The following is a 5,210-nucleotide window of genomic DNA, read 5'->3' on the forward strand; positions in this document are numbered from 1 at the left end:
TGGTGATTGTAATACAAGCAATACTGTTAATATGGTATCATCGCTGAGCGTCGATTCCTGGTGATTCTATCCGCTGTGCTAATCTTGGGGGTCTTGCTAGTTTCTGGTGTGTTGCTGGTTCGAAGTTGGGGTCTTGCAAATTGTCAGGTTGGCTCCTTTATTTGTCGTTGTTTGTATGCATATCTGGTGTTTGTGGAAATGTCCCTGAAGAAAACGGGTGAAATTTTATACATGATCGATTGTGGGGGTTATTACGAAGGGATTGAAGTTTGATGAAATATATTGTTTTCTTGAATTGTTGTTGAGATATTGTGATAATTGAAGTGTAAAAGGCTGGTGCCATTGTTGCTGATTGAATTGTTGCTGAGATATTGTGATATTGTGATAATTGGAAAGTTCTTGGAATTTGGGGTTATTTGTTTGATTGGAGAAATTGATTCAGTTGAGGATTGTTAAAGTTGAAGTTTAGAATCTTAATCAACAATGTCGGATAAGGCTGTGCGAATTGAAAGTTTGCTTGGGATGTTGACTGTAAAACTCCAAGATGATAACTTTGTGAAATGGTGTTATCAATTTCAATCTGTGTTAAGAGGGTATGATTTCTTTGATTTCTTTACTGGAGAGTCTCAATGTCCACCTAAGTTTGTGATTGATCCTGAAGTGGGTGTTACGAAAGAAGTTACTGAGGCTTATAAATCATGGGTTAAACAAGATATGGCACTGTTGAGTTTGTTGATTGCCACTTTATCTGATGATGCTATGGAATATGTCATTGGGTGTAAAACTTCTTGTGAAGCTTGGAATTGTTTACAAGAGAGGTATGCGTCTCTGTCCATGGCCAGAGTTAATCAACTTAAGACTGAATTTCATACACTTCAGAAAGGGGGTGATTCTATAGACAAGTATCTGTTGCGATTGAAGGCCATTAGAGATCAGTTAATGTCTACTGGAGAAAGGGTTACAGATAATGATGTAGTTATTGCAACTCTATCGGGTTTGCCTCCTGAGTTTGAAGTGGTTAAGACTGTCATTTTGGGCAGGGATACACCCATAAATCTGAAAGATTTTCGAGCACAGTTGCTTAGTGCTGAAGCTAATGTTGAGTCCAGAATTACATCTTTGACTGCAGGTATGGCTGCAATGTATGTTCAAGGGGAAAACTCTGAGAATTCAGGTGGAAGACATAAGGGGGGATATCAAGGTGATAATTACTCACACGGAGACAGTTCTAACAGTAGTCAGAGAAGTGGAGGTCCTCAAGGATATCGTGGTAGTTCTAGTTATGGAGGAAATGGGAACAGGTTTCAAAACAGGAACTTTGGGAATTCTTCAAACTTTTATTCTTCAAATAGAAATGGGAATGGCTCCTGGAACAATTCTCGGCCTTATTACAATAACAGACAGAGAGGGGGACCTTTCTTTGGACACTCTTACTCGAATACTGGTTATCGAAATAGTTGGAATGGCAATACAAATGTTAGTGCTCCGGTAGTAATTGAGTGTCAGATTTGTTCCAAGAGGGGGCATACTGCTCCAAACTGTTTGAGCAGAGGTGATTATGGCTCATCATCGCAGACTTATCAGATTCTTATGTGTCAGATTTGTGGCAAGAAGGGTCATAGTGCACTGGAATGCAGGCACAGGAATAATTTTTCTTATCAAGGACCACCACCACCTCCTTCTCTTACAGCTTTTACTGCGCAGAATCAGTCAGCAGCTGAGTTTGGCCAGAATATACAAGGAGTTTCTGCAGCTGATACTTGGGTTCTAGATACAGGAGCTTCACATCATATGACATCAAATCTGGAGAATTTGAATCAGCCTGCTCCATATAATGGTGATCATAAAATTACCATTGGCAATGGTGAAGGTTTGGCGGTTAAACATATTGGTTCCTCTAGCATTTCTACTTCTAAACATTCATTACTTCTAAAGAATATATTACATGTCCCCACCATTACTGTCAATCTTCTATCTGTTAAACAGTTATGTAAGGACAATGGTTGCTGGTTTACATGTGATGATCGTGTATTTTTTATACAGGACAAGGCAACAGGGGTGATGTTGTACCGAGGCATGAGTAGAGGAGAGTTATATGAGATTCCTATGAGTGTGTTTTCCAGAAGATTTGCTGCTGCTCAGTCATGTACAGGTGCTGCGTTTCTTGGCAAAGCTGTGAAGATTTCAACTTGGCATAAGAGACTTGGCCACCCATCAGAGGAAGTTCTGTCTCTAATGCTCAAAGGGTTCAATAAGCCTGTTAGTATTGACTCTAGTCCTTCTGTATGTACTTCATGTTTGTCTGGAAAGATGTGTAGACAACCTTTTGTAGTAAGAGATACTCGAGTTAGTTTCATGTTTGAAAAAGTCCATTCGGATGTATGGGGTCCATCTCCTATTAAGTCAGTAGAAGGATATAGATATTACGTTAGTTTCATAGATGAGTATTCCAGATTTCTTTGGTTATTCCCTGTTATGAATAAATCTGATGTTCTCCAAGTGTTCATCAAGTTCCATTCCTTTATTGTCACTCAATTTAATTGTGCTATTAAATGTCTTCAAACTGATGGTGGGGGTGAGTACATGAGTCACAGGTTCACCCAGTTTTTGGACACTAAGGGGATTATTCATTCTATCTCCTGTCCATATACCCCTCAGCAGAATGGTATTGCAGAGAGGAAACACAGGCATTTAATAGAAACAGCTATTTCCTTATTGACAGAAGCTCATGTTCCATTGCAGTTTTGGAATTATGCATGTTTACATGCTGCCTTTCTTATTAACAGAATGCCTTGTAAGACTTTAGACATGAAATCACCATATCAAGTTCTGTTTGCTACACAACCAACACTGCATAATCTGAAGATCTTTGGTACTGCTGTTTATCCATTCTTGAGACCATATAATCAGCATAAATTACAATCCAGGACTAAACAGTGTGTTTTCCTGGGGTTTGCTTCTGGTTACAAGGGAGTGGTATGTTATAATTTGTCCACAAGGAAGCTAGTATTGTCAAGGCATGTGATTCATGATGAGACAGTTTTTCCATTTGTGTTGTCATCATTACCCCCAGCTAGAAATGTGCAGGGTGCTTCAAAATCGAAAGTCTCTCCCATGGTTATTCAAGTACATGATTATCGTAGTCCAGATCATCACATTTCTCAGGTCCCTGCTACAGTTTCATCTAGTAATACACAGGTTCTTGAAGACAGTACTGAGCATAGTTCCCAGCATCTGCGAATGCCAAGTAACACTGCACAGGATCTCATTCCTACTCCTACAGGTTCTGTCTCCTCTACTCCACCAATGTCCCAACATACAATGTCACTGTTGCCTGTCCATAGTCCATCACAGTTAGAGGTACATCTTCCTGTCTCTCCTTCATCATCTGATCCCGTGTCTCCTGCACCATCTGGTCATCCAATGGTTACACGATTGAAGTCTGGTACTATTCCTCAGAAATCCTATGCTGCATTTCTTGCTTCTTGTCCTGAGCTTCACTCTTTACTGCTGGAGGCTAATAACACATTTAGTGGAGGGTTTTCTTTTGTTGCTTCTATTACTGATTCAGCTGAGCCATCTAGTTTTCGAAAAGCATCTACTATACCTCAATGGCAATCTGCAATGCAAGAAGAGTATAATGCTCTTAAAGCTCAAGGAACTTGGTGATTAGTCCCTCCTCCTCCTGACAGATCGATCATTGGCAGTAAATGGGTCTATAAACTCAAGAAAAATCCTGATGGCAGTGTGTCTAGGTACAAAGCTCGCCTGGTAGCTCAAGGGTTTTCTCAAGAACAAGGTGTTGACTACTCAGAAACCTTCAGTCCAGTAGTGCGCCACACAACTGTGAGGCTCATTTTGTCCTTGGTAGCAATTCACAAATGGGAATTAAGGCAGTTAGACATCAAAAATGCCTTTTTACATGGGGAGTTGCAAGAGGAGGTTTATATGAAACAACCTCAGGGCTTTGTTGATCCATCTCATCCGAATTATGTTTGTCAATTAATCAAGTCTCTATATGGTCTTAAACAAGCACCAAGGGCCTGGAACTCCAAGTTTACTAGTTATCTGCCAACGTTGGGATTCACTGCCTCTCCTTCTGACACTAGCCTATTTGTGAAACTTGATGGGACTGATGTACTTGTTTTGCTGTTATATGTAGATGATATCATCCTTACTGGTTCTAATGGTACCAAACTCAATGCTGTGATTTAGGATTTGGCTGGAGTGTTTGATTTAAAGGACATGGGCAGACTTACCTATTTTTTGGGTTTACAGATTCATTACAAAGCTAATGGTGACATCTTTGTTAATCAATCCAAGTATGTCAAGGATCTTATTCATAAGGCTGGTATGGAGTCTTGTAAACCTGCTACTACTCCCTGTAAACCTCACTGTCAGATGTTGCTTACTGAGGGTACACTGTTGAAAGATGCTACATTGTATAGAAGCTTGGTTGGCTCATTGCAATAGCTCACATTTACTCGACCAGATATAGCATTTGCTGTCAACTCTGTGTGTCAATTCATGACAGCACCAACAGATGTTCATTTTCACTCTGTTAAGAGGATTTTGAGGTATCTTCAAGGGACTTCCGAGTGTGGCATTACATATACCTCTGATACTGCTATGAAGCTGACTGCATACTCCGACTCGGATTGGGCTGCTGATTTGAATACAAGAAGGTCAGTAACTGGATATGTTGTTTATCTTGGTAATAATCTTATCTCCTGGCAGTCCAAGAAACAAACCTCAGTGTCTCGGAGTTCCACAGAAGCTGAGTACAAAGCCCTCGCACATACAGCTGCTGATGTGGCCTGGATCAGGTTGTTATTTCGAGATATAGGGGTTGAGTTACCTGAGCCACCAACCATTTACTGCGATAACATGTCAGCTATTGCTTTTAAGTGCCAATCCGGTGTTTCATTCTCGAATTAAGCATCTAGATACGGATTATCACTTCATTCGGGAAAGAGTTCACAATGGCGACTTGTTAGTTCAGTATCTGTCCACTGATGACCAAACTGCTGATGTGTTAACCAAAGGTCTTCACAGTCCTTCATTTACTCGGCATTGCTTCAATCTCAAGCTAGGTTACTCTAGTTGAGATTGAGGGGGGATGTTGGCCTATACTGCTTTACAAAATATGGAATGCAATGTCATCAAAAGGTTGTTAGAATCTGTTAAATAGTTAGGATCTGTTGGGATAA

The sequence above is a fragment of the Pyrus communis genome, chromosome 8, assembly GCF_963583255.1.
Source record: "Pyrus communis chromosome 8, drPyrComm1.1, whole genome shotgun sequence".
Taxonomy (NCBI): Eukaryota; Viridiplantae; Streptophyta; class Magnoliopsida; order Rosales; family Rosaceae; genus Pyrus; species Pyrus communis.